The sequence below is a fragment of the Callithrix jacchus genome, chromosome 17 (assembly GCF_049354715.1).
Source record: "Callithrix jacchus isolate 240 chromosome 17, calJac240_pri, whole genome shotgun sequence".
In the NCBI taxonomy this organism is placed as follows: domain Eukaryota; kingdom Metazoa; phylum Chordata; class Mammalia; order Primates; family Cebidae; genus Callithrix; species Callithrix jacchus.
The window spans coordinates 72,459,193-72,478,988 of NC_133518.1; the positions used below are offsets into that span (position 1 = coordinate 72,459,193).

The window sequence follows — 19,796 nt, forward strand, 5'->3', positions numbered from 1 at the left end:
TCTAGTCTAGAGGACATGTTTGTATCTCACTTATGTATTGCTTCACTAATAAATGGGGAAATAAGGCACTGACTAGACTATTAATATCTCTGTAAAGATAATATTCGTAAGTAGAAAAAATAGGGTTTGCCCATTTCTCAGAATATAGAATGTTACAGATAGAGAGCAGTATTAGATTATGCCTATGACCTGGTTTCCATGGCAACACATTCATTATCTTATCTCATTCTTTTCTAAGTTACCCAATTTAACTGCCTTATCCCTTTTATCACACCTCCCCCTCATTTAACACTCACCAGATCCTTTTCTGATGCTGTGGAGGCAGTATAACAGCTTTCACAGCTGCTTGCTGAATGGAATGGGAAAATGCACACACATACACACAAACACACACACACATTCTCTCTGTCACACACACACACACACACACACTGGGAGTATGTGGAGGGAGAGGAATTTTGGCAGGATTTCAGGATCAAGGAATGCAAGTGGCAGGTATGTGTTCTCTCTCTCTCTATATATATATATATACACACACAGTGCATCCCTCTGGCATATTTCGTGCAGAAATGTGCCCCGCCTTAGTGCACAGAGCTGCCATGTGTCGATTTGATTGAGTCTGGGTTCTCCTGACAGTGTGACAGGCTATTAATCACATGTGACCAAAATAGCACACAAAGGAGGGCACGTCTGTTTTTTTTTCTTTCCCTGGGTGGGAATGGGTGATTTGCTGAAACTCCTTGTCTTTGCAGTCTCTTTGGTTTCTTTTTTTAGATTTTGTCTTTGTGTTACCCTTCACCCTTATTAGAGGACTTCTCATTTAGAACTGTGAAGTAGGTGTGTTATCTTGGGTGCTTGAGGTCATAGGGATGAATGTCATCAGAACAGGGATTACATTAAAAAAATAAATGCCTATTTTACATTGACTTGTTTCCTCCTAAGACCCATTGAGAGAATCATATGACTTCACAGTTATTGCTTTAATGGCTTTGCCTTACTTAGGGGGATGTAATATTCAGGATTTAAAACATTTTAATGGCCAGGTCGTGGTGACAGTTAATGCTTATCTTTGTATGTGTTTACAAATGTGTGACCTGGCGTATTTATTATGTTTCTACATATTCTATTTCAAAGTGAGGTAATCACATGCTATGCTGTTGGAGATTTCTAGTAGGAGGTAGTGAGCTCTTCACGCCAGAGTCGGCTGTCACATGCATTGGCTTGCTCAGAAATGGCCTGGGCACTTGATGTGTCTAAGCCCTTCTATCCATGATGAGAAATGGCCAAGAAGGAGTTGAGTCGATTTCATAGTCCGTATAGCCCAAGAACATAAATTATGTTGGCTTCATTTGTCACTGTGCCTGAGGTTGGACTACAGATATGTGGAATTGTGTCTGCACCAGAAAGGTTATGGGAGATGGGCAAGATCAAAGCCAGGAGAGCAGAGTTTAACCATATACTAAGGAGGAGTCAGCAGACATTTTCTATAAATGGCCAGATAGTCTTTGCAGATTATACAGTCTGTGACAACTAATCAGCCCTGCTTTTGTAACATGAAAATGGTCACAGACAACATATTAATAAATGCACATAGCTGTGTTTCAGTGAAAATTTATTTACAAAAACAGACAGTGGGCTGCCTCTGACCTGCAGGCCATAGTTTGCTGATTCCTGTTCTTAGGAATAGGACCAAATGCAGAGTAAGTACTGAGGTGTGGCATCAAGCAAGAAAGGTGGGGTGATCAACTAAGCTGCCAAGAGAAAAAGCAGGAAGTAATAGTCAAAGCTGACAATGAAATCACAGTCCCCATGTGCCAGTCCATCTTCAAAGTGCTTTACCTCAATTAAATCATCGCACCTTCCTAACAACAATCTGAGGAGGTAAGTACTGTTTCACTGTCTGAGAAACATGCAGGTTATACAACGATCCCAAGGTCACCACGCTAGCTAGTGGCGGGGCTGGGAATCGAACACAGGTTCCAAAATTCAAGTTCTTTTTATCTTTTTGACACAGAGTGTCGCTCTGTCACCAGGCTGGAGTGCAGTGGTGCTATCTTGGCTCACTGCAACCTCTGCCTCCTGGGTTCAAGTGATCCTCCTGCCTCAGCCTCCCGAGTAGCTGGGACTACAGGTGCCCGCCACCACGCCCAGCTAATTTTTTATTTTTAGCAGAGACGGGGTTTCATCATATTGGCCAGGCTGGTCTCGAACTCCTGACCTCAGGTGATCTTCCCGTCTCGGCCTCCCAAAGTGCTGGGATTACAGGCATGAGTCACCACGCCTGGCCCAAAATTCATGTTCTAAACTAGTTTGGTTTATTAATATGGTAAAGCTGTCAAGTGAGAATAGGTCAGGAGGAATTCTGGGGATGGAGTTCATACACCAAAGTAGACCTTATCTTGTCTCAGAGTGGGCTAAATTTGAAAGCCCAGAATGGGATGGACAGGCTGTACAACTGCTATCCCAAAACCAAACTATAATTGGGTGGGGCTGGAGAAAGGCAGAGGCTGACAGAAAATCTCCACTGTGACATTAACTTTCTTTGCATATGAAATATACAAAGAAATATGTGTATATGTATACATATAGAAGAGTATACGTAATTATGATGTAAGGAATCAGAATAAAATAAACGCCCTTGAACTTACCGTCCCACTTAGATTAAGACCATAGAAGGTTCCTCCAAGTGTCCCTCCCGAGTTTAACTCCATTCTATCTCCCTCTAAAATAATCCATTATTTTCTGTATTTAATTAATATTTTCATTGCTTTAGATTTTTGTGACATAGGATGCAGTCTAAACAGTATATTATTTGGTACTGTCTGCTTATACCTTTTATATGAATGGAATCATGACTATTTTCCTGAGCATTAAAACTTTTAAGTTCATATATCGCTTTCCATCTCATTGTATTTCTATTGCTGTGTAATATTCCATTGTATGAATATACTCTATTTATTTATTCATCCTGTTAATGGCCATTAGGTTTGCTTTAAGTTTTAACCTATTATGGATAATGCTATTATAAACATTTATGTATACATTTCATCTTACAGTGTACAAGAATTTCTCTAGGAGATATTAGTATGAGTGAAATTCCTTCCTCATAGACTGTAAACACATTTAACTTTAAGAGGTAATGGAAAGCCAAGGGTGGTGGCTTATGCCCATAATTCCAGCATTTTGGGAGGCTGATGTGGGCTGATTGCTTGAGTTCAGAAGTTCAAGACCAGTTTGGGCACCATAGAAAAACCTCATCTCTACAAAATTACAGAAAATTAGCTGAGTGTGGTGGCACATGCCTGTATTCCCAGCTACTCAGAAGGCTGAGGTGGGAGGATAGCTTGAGCCTGGTCTGGTGGTGGAGGGTGCAGTGAACCTAGATTTGGCCACTGCACTCCAACCTGGGTGACAAGGTGAGAACCTGTCTCAAAAAGAGGTAATGGAACATTGTTTTCTGACATGGTTGTACCAACCTATTATGTCCACCAGCAGTGGCAGAGAGTTGGTGTGGCTCTTTGTCCTTGCAGCACTTCATGTTTGCTAGTCTGGTAGATGTGACACAGCGTCTCACTGTGGTTTTAACTTGCATTCCCCTGGTTGCACTTGAAGGCATTAATATTATTGCCCTCATACTCTTTTTAATTATTATGGACAAATATCACATAGACTCTTGCATGGTTTATGGGGAAACCCGCTTTTTTTTAAATCTCCCTCGTGCTGACAAGGCTAGTGGATAAGCAGCAATGCAAACACAGAAATCTCTTCTCTGGATGCAGTTGAACAAATATGTGTGTCTACACTAATCAAAATTCCTTTCTTTCTCCTAGGTTTTGGAGGGAGGAACACCCAGGTTTATTATAATGATCTTCCATCCCCATCACAAACTAGCAGAAAGAACTTGAGAAAAGTTATTTGACTTCTTGAAATTTTAGGCGCCTCAATAATAAGATAAACACAATAATATTATTCAGTGTCAGATATTGACTGTTGGTTCTAAGCTCTTCCTTGTTTCTAAGGGGCTAAAATTCTGAAAACTACCAGGCCCTCTGATCGACAGTGTTCTGGTTTAGCTTTTGCCAATGTGAGACAGGTAGGCAGACCTTTAAGATGGAAGAGGAGAAGCATTTGTTGCTCTCTTGTTGTGGAGGATAGCCATGTGGACATATAATGAACACGAAATTCACAGTAGCTTCCGGGTGAACTTCTGGGAACCCCTACTCCAGTGTGACATGCAGATGAGATCATTGGCAGGGGTGTCCTGTGGTTCAAGTATTTTCTGATTTCTTCAAAGCTACAGTAGTTCTCACCAGCCTTCAGTCTTTACTCTTTGTATTTAATGCTGTCTGTATCGATCCATTTCTCAAAAACAAAGTGGTTTTTAGAGAATTCTAAAAAAAAAAATTCACTTTTTTTTTTGAGATGGAGTTTCACTCTCGTTACCCAGGCTGGAGTGCAATGGCATGATCTCGGCTCACCGCAACCTCCGCCTCCTGGGTTCAGGCAATTCTCCTGCCTCAGCCTCCCGAGTAGCTGGGACTACAGGTGCGTGCCACCATGCCCAGCTAATTTTTTGTATTTTTAGTAGAGATGGGGTTTCACCATGTTGACAGGATGGTCTCGATCTCTTGACCTCGTGATCCACCAGCCTTGGCCTCCCAAAGTGCTGGGATTATAGGCGTGAGCCACTGAGCCTGGCTCTAAACCTGAATTCTGACTGCTATACATTACCTCACCCTACCTGACTACTCTGGGCCATTGTGAAGGTTAACGGAATAATTCATGTATAACATCTAGTATAAGCCTGGCTCATAGTGGGTATTCTGTAAGTACTCACTTTCTCCACTTTTTTTTTTTTTTAAAGAGGATTATCTCCAACTTTGAAATGTAGAAATGAAAACAGATGGAGAATGGTGAGAAAGCTTGCTTTAGACAGTAAATTAGGAGACCTTGGATGAGCCTGCATATGAAACTTGGTTTCCATGACACCCAGGCCAGGGCTTGAATGCAGCTTCTACAGCACTGCCAACTCTGTGGTGAGGCTCTCAAATGTCTGGGAGCCAGCTTTGATTGCTGCTCGCCAGGTTCGGTCTCCACCAGGTGTGTTGGAATGCCAGCATCCCTCTCTAGCTGCGACGCTGACTTTTTTTTATGGCGTTTGCTCTGAATTTCATTTAAAAAATCCCTACCTAGAGTTATTCCTTGATCAAGTTCCTGCTCATACCTGCCAGGAAATTTTCTAAACAATTTTCTAAGTTGAGTCCACAAATAGAAACTCACTCCCTCCACACTGTGGAAGTTTCATCTGGAAAGTAATTGGTGTAGCTATGGCCTGTTCATTTCTCCACTGGCCTCAAACAGGCTTGAAATAAAGCACAAAGTGTGACTGGTTAACAATCAGAAATGCTGACAGGCCTGAGCCTGTTTCCCAAGACTCCTCTGCTGCTGTGTTTTGGCATTTTCGTAGTTCTTCATGAACAATCTCAGAAAAGCTAGGCTGCAAATCAAATTCTAACTTCAGAGTTCTTGTTCTTTTTACTATTGGAAGAAGTGCTGCACTGAGAGGGGATGGTATCCTCTTCCCTTCTCAGCATCATCTTGCCTATCCATTCTCTGTGTGAATTGAGCAAAGCATGCCTCTGTTGTCCTCAAGCTTCTCCTTTCTAACCCCTTCTCCTCTTTTAAGATTCCGCCTTTATACATCAAAGACTCAGTGTTCTGAATGGATTTATATTGCTGTGTTCCCTCGCCAAGGGATAGACACGTTTTTAAGGCCTGTTTCAGCCTGATGTGGAAAGCTCTGCTTACTCTCGTCCTCAACACATGTAAAATGCCTTATGTGTAACTGCCATGATGATAGGCAGTGGGGACAAGAATGCACAAACTCTTCCTGTTCTCAGGAGTCCAGTAGAGAAGACATTACTGTACAGTGTATGGTGCCAGCTTGTCTGTGGGAGATCAGGCTTAGAGAAGGTCATGGGTATCAGAGAATGAGCTTGAAGAGCAACTTGGGCAAAGCAGGGGAGGACTCACACTGAAGGTGAGTAGCTGTGGGATTTCCATCCCTCTCTGGCTGCTGAAACTCCCTCTGGGGTATCCATGGGATTTTTCCTGCTCACTGGATCTGCTGGCAAAACATGTCGGGTGGCTTTGTCAGAGAGAATCCAGCTTCAAGACAGCCTCATTTTGAGGAGCCGAGAATGTGTCCTTTAGAAATAGGGACATTGGCCAGGTGTGGTGGCTCACACCTGTAATCCCAGCACTTTGGGAGGCCAAGGTGGGCAGATCACCTGAGGTTGGGAGTTTTAGACCAGCCTGACCAACATAGAAACCCTGTCTGTACTAAAAATACAAAATTAGCAGGGCGTGGTGGTGCATACCTGTAATCCTAGCTACTCGGGAGGCTGAGGCAGGAGAATTGCTTGAACCCAGGAGGCAGAGGTTGCAGTGAGTGAAGATCACGCCACTGCACTCCAAGCTGGGCAACAAGGGTAAAACTCCATCTCAAAAAAAGAAAAAGAAAAGAAATAGGGACATTACAGGGAGGTATGAGAGGAGCTTCTGGGAATTGGTGGGAGTGATGTGGGTGGCGGGAGTGATCTGCAGCCACTCTCTTTGATCCACAACAAGGCAAGCCTCCTTAGGCACACACAATGCTAGCATAGAGCACCAGTGGCCAAGGACCCGTCTATTTGTCCATCTGTATGTCTGCAGTTATAGTAAGGCATATTACCAGAGCTGTCTGATGGCTTCCCATGGTGCTATTGCATCCCAGGCCAGACACCTCTGCAAGCCTCTAAGCAACTCTGTAAGACTGACTCCAGGGCTGCAGAGCCAAGCCAGAAGTGTTGGAGATGGGCATGTGCTTTGCAGAGAGAGAGGACATGATGATTCACTAGTCATTTATGGAACACCTGCCGTGATCCAGCACTGCACTTGGTACCTGACAGAATCCCTGCTACAGACCAGTGGGGGAGACACAATGCAAACTATCACAGCACAGAGCGGGGACAGTTTCCTTTGGAACTATCTAGAAAACATGGATTCAGGGAATTTAGTGGGAGACATGCTGATATCGGGGGTTGGAGACCTGGTTTAGAGGCTCTGGAATTGGGAAACTTTTGTAGTTTAGTGCCCTAAAAGCACTTCCTGAGACAGGGATCTGGGTAAGTCATTTATTTGGGCAATCATCTTAGGCAGCACAGTAAGAGAGTGGGGAAGTGAGACAGGGTGGGTGGGGAAGGCCAACAAGGGGTGTGTTGGTAAGCAGGTCACTGCCATGGGCAACAGGTGTCAGTCCTGATGGGGACCTTATAAAGGGCTGTTTAGAGCACACTTCAGATTCTGTCCCTGTAAGGGGGGAGGAAGCTGGAAATTTACTTAACCAGTTCCTATCACAGCTCAGTGTTGAGTGTGGCTCCCAAGACATTATATCCTTGGTGTTTCTGGCCTGTCCTGAGCCCAGACTGAGCATACGCTCAGGACCCAAGAGTGGTACATATGGAAAAGGTCTGTGGGTGACCTCCAACGTAGCCTGAAAGGACGTGGGTGGACCCTGACACTTTCTGCTACGGGAGCCTATAGAAGAAAAAGGATGCCTCATGAAGCTACTTGAATCAGGGGCGTCAGCCGTGAAATGCTGTACCCTCTAAGCTTCATTTCACTTTTTCAATTTTGTTTACTTATTTTGATGGATGGAGGGAGGGTCAGATTATGCAAAGTGTCCTTTTTCCCATTTTTATACGGTGGTCACCTATGTCAGAACAAAGTAAAAAAGAAAAAAATGTATATATAGGCTCATTTATGTTAATTGGGGTATATGAGTGTGTGAACGTATATGACATGTAAAGGTGTAGGTATATATGTGTTTGTACATCTTCTGTATGGGTTATGTGATTTCTCAGTAAAATAGTTGTAGCCAAAAAGGAGGAGGGTCATTCTTTTAACATACACCAGGGCCTTGCTGATTTACTTGGTGATCAGTTTATTTTGGTTCAGCATATGTTAAAAACAACACTATTAGCTGTGCCTTCTGAGTTTTCTCTCTAGAGTTAGGTTTATTACTTAGTGCTTTACTGGGGAAACTAGACTGAGAGCCATCTCATTTCCTGGCCAAGTATCTCCATCTTTTCCTACTGTTTTTTAAGGTAGGAATAAAGAGTGGTCATTTTTTTTTTTTTATACCAGGGAGAATATGAGGCAATTGGATTAAAGGAAATGTAATCCATTTGGCCTTGTTTGTCAAATCCCTTTGTGGTTTTTCTCATTTGTAAAATGGGAATGATGCTGTCTGTTGCAGAGGGTGATTGTCAATATGTAATGAGATAATGGATCTAAGAAGACTTCTAGACTCCAATGTCAGGCTGGCTTCAAGGAGAGACTAAGAGGCAGCCTGATTCCAGGAACATCTAAGAACTTTACCCAGTGGGTGTGTCGGAGCACGGGGTTAAGGCAGTAAACAGCTTTATTTCAACTGACACAGCCCAAAGACACCTCTGTGAAAAGGAAGAGCTCTCTGCTCACTGTCTCTCTCTAAGCCCATCAACTGTATAAGTAAAAACTGCATTAGAAACAGGGAGAGAAAAGCGGATGTGGCAGAGAGTGGAAGTGCTGATCACATGTCTGGAAGGTCGACTCAATCAGTTGCCATTCTTGTGTCTCTACAACAGCATTTCACTTCTTCTGCATGCTCTTTTTCTATGGTAGGCATTGCTATTATCATTCTAGAAAAAACAGCTTAGAGAGTAACTTCAGAAAAGCATTTCAATCCAGGTCTGTCTGATGCTTAAACTTATCTTCCTTCTGCATGGTGTTGCAAACCCAAGAAAGAGGCCTGGTATTGCTGCTTAAAGCAGCCTACAGTCATCATGGTTACATTGCTGTCTTTTTGTCACAGAAGCAGGGAACATAGGAGGCCTTGTGTAACTGTAACAGGTTCATTACCCGATGCACACAATAAGTCAATGAACTGAGACACTGCGTTGCAGCAGAGAAAGAACTTTAATCATAGGGCCACCAAATGAGGAGAGGGGAGGGAGCCTCAGATTCCTCTCCCTGAGGTTAGGGTTTTTTAAGGATTTTGGAGTGGACTGAATAGTGAAGAATACTGATTGGTTGAAGAGTGCAGGGTGAAGTCATGGGACAGGAAGATGAAGAAACTGTATTTTTTCCTGATTTGATTCCTCTGTGGGTGTCTTCCAACTGACTGGCTTCAGCCATTCCCCTGGAATTTGGGATTTCAAAAACATCTTAAGTAATGCTTACACAAAAGCCTTATAATTCTGTTAGAGATCTTGCCTAAGGAACAGTGAGGATGCAAACTGTCAGTATCTAGTGCTCTGTGACTTTTGGCAATAAGGAAGTGGGCCAAAGTGCAGCATGACTGATGTTTAATTATAACCATACTTCTGTTTGGAATTTTTGCTAACCCTGTGAAGAAGGCTTCCCTTGCTTATTGACTGAAGGTCTACAAGGACTTGATTCACATATCTGATCATACCTGGAGTCCAGACTTCCTCCTGATGCCTGGTAAGAACCCTAGGTTCCAGCATGCCTTTACTGTATCCCTGAAGTTTTCCTTCTAACCTCAGGATTAGGTCTCACTCACAGCTCCAGTCTCCACTCCATGAATTGTCATCCACACTGTTTCTCAGGCATCCACATTTTTGACAGTTCCTAAACTTGCCACACTATTTCATGCATCCATGCCTCTGCCTGAAAATGCCCCTCTTCTTTCCCACAATTATCTTGCTCCTGTTCTGTTTCTAGGGCTCATATCATGTGTCATCTTTCTCATGAAACCTTTTTAGACCTGCCTAAGCAGAATTTACTACTCCCTTCATTGTGTCGTTAGGAACCTATGTCATATTGTGCACTTAACTCATTGCATTGCCATTTACAAATTTGTTTCTCTATGGCAGAAACTGTTAAGACTCAGCAACAGTGTGTTGTGTGTTCCTCTATATCTCCCAGACTCCTTTGCCATTAGGTTGGTGCCATATGATGAGTTCTGGCCAATGAGGTATTGACAGGAGTGATGTGTACCAATTCTGAGCTCGACTTTTGAAATCATCCCATGTGATCCTCCAGCCACCTCTTTTTGATCTTGAAAGTCTTATGCCTCAGATTGCATAACTACAGGATGAAGGAAGGCCACCCAATCCACATTTGGATATGACATAAGCAAGAAAAAAACTTGTAATGTGTTAAGCCACTGAAATGTTGGGTATGTTGGGAAGATGGCATTAATTATCTTGATTAATATAATATCTGTTTTTCTTGTTATTTGTGGATGGGGATGTTGACAGGTTATCTAGGCATTCTTAACACCAAGCAAAGTGTGATAACTAGGAAGGACAAGTGAAGGAATTTCTCATGAAATTTAAAGGGCACTTCAAGTTCTTTCACAGCTACAATTTTCAAGGCCCAGTGGCACATTCTCATCTTGGCTGACAATTGGATAAGAGGATTCCTATGTGGCTGCAGCTTTATCAGCTTGGGTAGTTTGCAAAGTCAGCCACTCAAGGTTGGCTGCCAGTTTGTATCTTGTGTCTTCTGCTACAGTTCTCTTTTCCCTTCTTTTGTGCTTTGGAAATATATTAGCAGAGCACTCAGAGTTTGTGTTCAAGGTTAGAACACAATTATTCCTGCTTTATGTTTCTATATTAACTCCATCACTGATTCTGAAGAGGGGGAGAGTGGTCAGGTCCATCTTCCCCCTGAGGGTGGTCTGACAACCAGCCTCATGACAAATTGGGCGCATAGAGTTTGTGATGGAGTCTTCCAGGTAGAAGTAAGGAATTGATGAGTGGAAGAACCTAGGCTGTGTGGATGTACACATTGATTACAAATATTGCAATTGATTCAAACTATATGATTTTATAAATCTCGAAGATGTCTCTAAAAATTTCAATTTCCTGGGGCAATGACCAGAAGATATAGGTTGTGGTAAGAACCAAGAGTCAAGTCCACTAAGTACCAAGTGTATAAATGTTATTTCATTTCATCCTCCAGAGCAAGTTTACAGAGCTGCATGGCTATTTATCAGATGAGGGAAAGAAATTCACACTGGCTAGATAAGCATGTCCAGAGTCCTACAGTTGCACACATCACAGGCTCTCTAGCTCCCTGTCCCTGTTCTTTCTACTCTACTGTGCTCTGTGACCTCATTTCTCAGTTTCCTTGTTAAGCCTCATTTAGCTGCCTGGTGTCCTATGTATGTCCCAGCTCCTCAGTTCCTGCTGGCAAGAACTGGCACACGTGATTTTTCTTCTCTGTCATTCTTTCCTTCTTTGTAGCAATCTGCTGCTTGGACTGAAAGAGAAGACACAAACCACAGAGAGTGACTTTCTCTTCCAGTGAGAGAGATCCTTCCTCTTACACTACACTGGGGTATGGTCATCCCAGAAAACTTCTACTGTTATTCTGGTTGGAAGATAAAAATTGGAGATTGCTACATATTTTTCTTCCCACTAAAACTGAGAAAGAATGATCTCAAGTGAACTATATCCTCTGGTCATGGGTAGATCACACTGACTGATTATCCAGAAGGTACTAGATTATTCTCAGAAGAGAGTCCTAAACTCCTGTTACTAGAAAGAAAGTCTGAATATTTGGAGTTTCATCTAGGAAGAATAGTTAAGGCTTCTTAAAGGTACTGAGGTACTACAATGAAGAGTCATGTTGGATTCTGCAGCCTGAACAGAAGCCAGGTGCAGACAACAGAGGTGATAAAAACCTTCTCATGGTGAGAGTGGGCATTTATCTCTATGCAGCTCCTCTATAGCTTTCTGTCCTCCATATTCATAATGTGCCTGCCATCAAGATTCCTACTTGGCATGATAGTAAAGGAATACATTTTAGAGTTAGGGAGACTTGATTTCCAATCCCAGCTCAGTTACTCGTTAGCTTACTAGTTGTGTATCTTGGGCAAGCTAATTCACTTTTTAATGATCTCAGTTGTCTCATATGTATGTAACTAGTACTTTGAATAACCATAATGCTTGGGGTATAATCAAGATGCAGCAGTTTATCTGCCTCCTTGTCCTCCTTGTCTTATTGTTCTTTTGAACTTATTTCATTGGAGAAGGGCTTTTCTATGCTACTATACACAAGCTCAGGCATCTCCACGACTTTTCGGTTCATTTTCAGAAAACCTGTGTCTAACTTTAAACAAAAGAATACAAAATAAACAATAAAACACAGTTGTAATTCTGGAACAAGTTCAGCCCAGACATTAATCATGACTTCAATCTTCATTCAAATATAAGACTTCCCCAACCTGGGTAAGACCTGCATTTCACAGCCACCTGCTTTCAGGAAAGAGAGTGTGATGACTTTGCTCTTCTTTCTTGTCCCAGCATTTAACTCTTTCCCTGGTTTGCTAACACAGGTTTTGCTTTTGCCAGAGTGAAAATTTATAGAGAGTGGAAGAGAAAAAGGGATACAAGAAAGTTCTTATGCATCTGACAACTGGTGTTATCCTTTTATGGTGCCTTGCTTTTGAGGCCTGGCAGAGTTTAGAGCCCCCCTGTATATTTGTCTCAAAGGACATTTTCATGAGCTATTCGGGAATTCCTTTTGCCTAGATACCCCTCTTCTTTTTTATTTTTTGCAAAATCCTTGACCTCCAAAGAGGATCCCTAGCTGTTATTCACTTTTATCTCTTACCTACTGGAGCCCACTCACCTCTCTAGTTTTAAAAAATGGTTTGTGGTAGACAGAATTCTAAAATGACCATAAATAACTTTTACCTTTGTATAATTCCCTCCCCTTGAATGTGAGTGGAATCTGAGACTATGATGAGCTATGACTTCTGTAATTGTTACATTACATGGCAAAAAAGAACTGTACATGCAACTAATGTTAATTAATTAGTTGATTTTGTGCTTTTAATTTTTTTTTCATTTTAGGTTTTGGGGTACATGTGCAGAACATGCAAGATAGTTGCATAGGTACACACATGGCAGTGTGATTTGCTGCCTTCCTCCCCTTCACCCACATCTGGCATTTCTCCCCATGCTATCCCTCCCCAGCTCCCCCACCGGCTGTACCTCCCCTATTCCCCCCAATAGACCCCAGTGTGTAGTGCTCCCCTCCCTGTGTTCATGTGTTCTCATTGTTCATCACCCGCCTATGAGTGAGAACATGTGGTATTTCATTTTTTGTTCTTGTGTCAGTTTGCTGAGAATGATGGTCTCCAGTTTCATTCATGTCCCTACAAAGGACACAAACTCATTGTTTTTGATTGCTGCATAATATTCCATGCTGTATATGTGCCACATTTTCGCAGTCCAGTCTATCATCGATGGGCATTTGGGTTGATTCCAGGTCTTTGCTAATGTAAACAGTGCTGCAATGAATATTCGTGTGCATGTGTCCTTACAGTAGAACGATTTATAATCCTTTGGATATATACCCAGTAATGGAATTGCTGGGTCAAATGGAATTTCTATTTCTAGGTCCTTGAGGAATAGCCACACTGTCTTCCACAATGGTTGAAATAATTTACACTCCCACTAGCAGTGTAAAAGTGTTCCTATTTCTCCACATCCTCTCCAGCATCTGTTGTCTCCAGATTTTTTAATGATTGCCATTCTAACTGGCATGAGATGGTATCTCAATGTAGTTTTGATTTGCATTTCTCTAATGACCAGTGATGATGAGCATTTTTTCATATGTTTGTTGGCCTCATGTACATCTTCTTTTGTAAAGTGTCTGTTCATATCCTTTGCCCATTTTTGAGTGGGCTTGTTTGTTTTTTTCCTGTAAATCTGTTTGAGTTCTTTGTAAATTCTGGATATCAGCCCTTTGTCAGATGGGTAAACTGCAAAAATTTTTTCCCATTCTGTTGGTTACCAATTCACTCTAATGACTGTTTCTTTTGCTGTGCAGAAGCTGTGGAGTTTGATTAGGTCCCATTTGTCTATTTTGGCTTTTGTTGCCAATGCTTTTGGTGTTTTAGTCATGAAGTCCTTGCCTACTCCTATGTCCTGAATGGTTTTGCCTAGATTTCCTTCTAGGGTTTTTATGGTGCCAGGACTTATGTTTGTCTTTAATCAATCTGGAGTTAATTTTAGTGTAAGGTGTCAGGAAGGGGTCCAGTTTCTGCTTTCTGCACATGGCTAGCCAGTTTTCCCAACACCATTTATTGAACAGGGAATCCTTTCCCCATTGCTTGTTTTCATCAGGTTTATCAAAGATTGTATGGTAGTAGATATGTTGTGTTGCCTCTGATGGCTCTGTTCGGTTCCATTGGTCTATATCTCTGTTTTGGTACCAGTATCATGCTGTTTTGATTACTGTAGCCTTGTAGTATAATTCGAAGTCCGGTAGTGTGATGCCTCCTGCTGTGTTCTTTTTGCTTAGAATTGACTTGGCTATGCAGGCTCTCTTGGTTCCATATGAAGTTTAAGTATAGATTACTTTAACAATGACTTGACTTTGAGTTAAACAAAAGGGAGATTATTCAGGTTGGCTGCATCTAATCACACAAGCCCTTTAAATCTGGGCCTAGACGTCAGAGACAGAGGAAGTAATATATTTGAAGTGTGAGAAGGATTTTATGTTGCTGGCTTTTAAGATGGTTGAGGCCATGTGGTAAGTAGTGTGGGTGGCATTTAGGAGCTGAGCACAGACCCAGCTGATAGCTAGCGAGGAAACAAGGGCCTTCATTCTAGAGCAGCAAGGAACTGAATTTGGCCAACAACTGGAATGAGCTTGGGAGCAGATTCTTCCCTGGAGTCTCTGGAAAGGATTGCAGCTCAGCTGACACCTTGATTTTAGCTCCTTGAGGCCCTGAATAGAAAACTGAGTTATGCTGTACCTTGATTGACCTGAAGAACTTTAAGCTAGTAAATGAATGACATTTTATAGCACTAAGTTTGTAATACTTTGTTACACAGCACTGAAACTAGTGTAGTGCCTAAGAGGAGTCTGTGCTGCCTTTTTTACACTGTTGTTGTGTGTGTGAAAAATTAATGTCTTTCGCACTGACAAAACCTGCAAATGCACACCTTTACCACTGCACTGAACTTTAGAAGGCACTAAATCGACTTACTATGTTGTGTTTCCTGCCCGCCATTATTTTTTCTTTTTTTGAGACAGAGTCTCGCTCTATTGCCAGACTGGAGTGCAGTGGCACGATCCTGGCTCACTGCAACTTCCGTTTTCTGGTTTCAAGCAATTCTCCTGCCTCAGCCTCCCGAGTGGCTGGGACTACAGACATGCACCACCATGCTTGGCTAATTTTTTGTACTTTTTAGTAGAGATGGGGTTTCACCATGTTGGCCAGGATGGACTTGATCTCTTGACCTCGTGATCCACCAGCCTCGGCCTCCCAAAGTGCTGGGATTACAGGCGTGAGCCACCGCACCTGGCCGCCCTCCATTATTTAGAGGACAAGGGTTATATTTCAGTCCACTGACTATCACAACTCCGGGAGACACATATTCAACTATCTGGTGATTTATACAAAGACCTTCCTCATCACTGAACTTGAGTCTGCATGCTTGAGTGAGTAAGGGAGACCAGTCTGCCAATTCTCTCTGTTCCCTGCAGGGACTTTGAGGAACTTCCCAGAAACCCCTGACTCTTTTTTGTTCTTCCAGGGATAGGAAAAAGTCAGTGTGGCAAGCTCTATCAGGGCACAGAAATGAAGGGAGGTTGGGTTAGGGTTCTGACTTTTCACCGTCCATATGTCTTTAGAAAACTTGGAAGTCTTCTCACAGAAAGCCTGGTTTTATCTGTCTTTTCGAAATCCCCAGGCTTGGGGAATAATGCCCTGCAATGACCTGGGTGAACCAGTCTCGGAAGATGGCTGGCAGTGAGGGAGGCCACTTGTTAGATTGACCCTGGCTTCCCAGGTGGTCTCAAATGGTTACTCTTGGCAGTCTAGGAATGTTTCTTGGGTGGGGAAAGGAGGTAGTCAGAAAATAGTTTTCTCTAGATCAGTGATTCTCAAACTCTGGCCTGCATCAGAATCACCTGAAGGCTTATTAAAACAAATTACTGGGCTTCACTCCCAGAGTTTCTGATTCAGTGGGTCTGGTGTGGGGTCTGATAATTTACATTTCTAATAAGTTGCTGAGTTACTAATGCTGCTAGTCTGGAGGCTACATTTTGAATATCATTGCTCTGTAGATACCGTTTGCAGGAAATGTTCTCTTTCCATATTCTAACCTTTTTTCATATCTGTGATTTGCCTATAGAAGCTAATCAAGTGGAAATAGTTCTCAAACATTTCCTTTTATATCCAGCATTTTGTCTGGCATCTAACTTTGGCATGTACACCTGTTGTGTCTTGGTGCCTTGCTCAAAACTTAATTTTAACATCTTATTTATGGTGAAAAGCGGAAAACATTAACTACTTTTTGGGCAGATTGTGATAATTAAACAAGTTGGTCTATACAGAATAGAGAAGAAGTACATGTTGGCACTCTTATCTGTGCTTCCCAGCCCAACTGCTTGCTATGAATATTTGGGGTGTGATCTGAGAATTTAAAGACCACTGGACACAATAATTAATTTTGGAAGAAATCTATCCTGGGAGGGTAGATAGATAATCATTTCTTTTGAGAAGGCATTCAGAGGACTTTAGAAGTAGACGTTTCATTGATTTTCAGTGGTTTATAGCTTGTAAAATAACAAACCTGATCCTGAGAAGTGACTGTAAAGTTATTAAAGTTTTTTGCATCATATATCCTTAATTCCCAAAAGAACTCTCAAGAGAATCTCCCGAAGGATCCTACTTAATGCACATACCGTCCTCCTCTGAGATCACAGGCATCTCACATAGCTGTTAAGAGTCCAGCACTTAGCTGAGGCCTCAGCAGCTATGACATGGCTTCAAACAAGCCATCTGCAAACTATCTAGAAAGACAAGTGTGTACCATCTTCTTTCTTTCTGGTATCTAATTTATTGGCAGAGAAATGTTAAGTGGATGTTTTTTAAAGCGTCACCATATTGCAGAAACAGATTGAAGGAAGATGGATTTGGGGGAATAGAATTTGCTGTAGGAGAGAATCCAGGTCCTGAGAAAGAAGGCATGGGGCTAAGGCCACAGCACGTGCAGCCTCCCTGAATAAAGTGAAAGATTCTTAACTACAAAGAGCCACAACACAAGCACCATTTCTTGAGCAATTACTTTGTGAAAAATCCTGTGCTACATGCTTTTTATAAATTGTTTAAGTTTTAACAAATGCATGAGTTAATTACTATTATTATTGCAGTTTTACAAGTAAGGCAATACACATAGTCTTTTTCGATTGCACAGCTATGAAGTGGTGAAGCCAGAATTTGAAACTGTGGTTAATCAGACTCCAAGTTGTAGAAAACTAAAAATGAAGTGAAGCATCATTATTAAAATGTACTAACCCCATGTTATGAACTGAATTGTGTTCTCCACAAATTAACATGTGGAAGCCCTAACCCTCAATGTGACTGACAGCCTTTAAAGAGACAATTAACAGTTAAGAGGGCACAGAGGTGGGACATTCATCCAACATGATGGTATGCTCACGAAAAGAGAAAGAGAAAGTAGGTGTTCACATGCATAGATTAAAAAAAACCCTTTGAGGACACAGGAAGGTGTCCATCTACAATCCAGGAAGACAGGCCTCAGGAGAACTAAACCTTCTGATACCTTGAACTTGAACTTCCAATCTCCAGCCTCCACAAGAGTGAGCAAATAAATATCTTTTGTTCAGGCCAGCCACTCTGCGGTATTTTGTTCTGGCAGCCTTGGCAAACCAGTATACCATGCCACCTTGATGGGGGCGTGTACTTTGTTACCCCTTGACTTTGAGTTTGGTTGTATGATAGTCTTTGGTTGGTGGAATGTTAGCAGACTTGATATGAGTAGAGACTTAAAAGATATCTGGGTAGTTTGACTTGCTGTCTTCCTCCTGTGCTACTCCCTTGTTGTGTCTAGGTGGTTCAAGGGAAATGAGAGACACTTGGAGTACAGTGTTGCAGCTTGAAGTAGAGGTACCTGGCTGAACCCAGCCCATGTCAGGCAACTCTCAGGTGCAGTACTTTGAAGTCAGACCACCCCCAACTGGCCCGTATACACATGACAGTAAGTGATCATTGTCTTAAGCTCCTGAGTTTGGGGGTGTTCCATTACACGGCATTACTGTGGCAGTAGCTAACTGATCATTAATCAAAGATTGGAACAGAAAACTTTACAGTGTTTCTATGCAATGATTTATCTGCCCATTCTTTAGAGAGAAGGTGGATAAGTGATACCTCTAGTAATTGTTCCAACAATTCAAATTAGAAGAAGTTACATTTCTCTAAAAGTATGAATAAAGTGAATTGAACTATTAGTTCTACCGCTTCCAGGATGATATATGAGAGAAAGAAAGAGAAGAGGATGGACTTTTTAGACTCAGTTATACTGCTGAGTTCAAATGTCTTGAACTTAATAGTTGTGAGTGAGTGGGCACAAATTATGACACCTCATTAAAATTCAGTTTTTCTATCTGTAAAATGGGGACACTAATAATGTCATCCTTTTTACCCACATTGGTCCTAATTCCCTAATTGGAAAGTTCTGACTCAGAGTGTCTACTGCTACCTTATGATCAAGGAATCTTGAAGGGACAGAGGTAGGTTATGTTTGAGAAACACATACCTTTAGGGAGTTGTTTTGGTATCCAGGTATGCGGAGATATTTAGCCCAGAGGAACCAGCACTACAGGATGAGCCTGCTTTTCTTGCTGCCCTATGTTGATTTTAGTTTTGAATCCTTAGCATGCAGCCTGAGGGAGAAGATTATAGTCCCAGACCTTCAGAGATGGAAGAGCCCACCTAGGTATTACAGAGTGAGAAGTTTCTCGACCTTGATTGATTTATAAGCTCTAACTCGACAAGTTGGGGTGCTGATGAATATTTCAAATTCTGTGTTTCAGAATTTCTTTGTCTTGTGACTTGGGAAAAGTTACTTAGCCTTTTTGAATGTTTGTTTCTTGATTTTTAGAAAGAGGTTAATAGTAGTGTGTCCCTTACAGTGTAAAGGTTTCTGTAATTATTAAAATCATGTTAAGCCAAGGCTACTGTAAGGCTTTTAGTACAACATCAAGCTTTTAAAGAGTGCTCACAAATATAATCTTGAAATATTTCATTTATCTCCTCCTATCCCCTTCTTTTGCACACAGGTAAACTGAGGTTCCCTGAGGCAAGCTGACCTTCCCAAAGTCAAAGAACTCTAAGTGTCATAGCTAAGACTAGACAGAAAACCTTTGCAAGTGATAGATATATAAAGAAGAGGCATCCTCACCTGTACACATTTTAAGATGCATATGTGTCCTCGAGGCCCAGGAAAGAAGTCTAGAATGATACATTATCAACATTGAAAATGATCTAGCATCTAGCCTGTCACTGTTGCAAGATTACTTTCTATAGTTTCTGTTGGTAGCTTGGGATAACTTGTTATACCACAAGTGACAGGAATCCCATCACCTATTGTGTCAGTACATTCCATCTTGAACAGCTTGTTAGAAAACTGTTCTTTACAGTGTGGAGATTCTTCAAGGATCTAGAACCAGAAATTCCATTTGACCCAGCAATCCCATTACTGGGTATATGCCTAAAGGATTATAAATCATTCTGTTATAAAGACACATGCACACGTATGTTTATTGTGGCACTGTTCACAATAGCAAAGACTTGGAACCAACCCAAATGCCCATCAATGATAGACTGGATAAAGAAAATATGGCACATATACACAATGGAATACTATGCAGCCATAAAAAAGGATGAGTTCATGTCCTTTGCAGGGATGTGGATAAAA

At 41.8% G+C, this 19,796-nt stretch overlaps 1 long non-coding RNA gene across 1 annotated transcript in view; it reads left to right on the forward strand.

The window, feature by feature from the left end:
• Window positions 1-323: 323 nt before the first annotated feature.
• The window catches only part of LOC118148845 (uncharacterized), a 48,776-nt gene continuing 29,303 nt past the window's right edge, over window positions 324-19,796 (forward strand). Inside the window, exons 1-2 of the long non-coding RNA XR_004735862.3 lie at window positions 324-495; window positions 9,438-9,528. This is a non-coding gene — a long non-coding RNA (uncharacterized LOC118148845). The remainder of the gene's footprint in view (window positions 496-9,437; window positions 9,529-19,796) is intronic.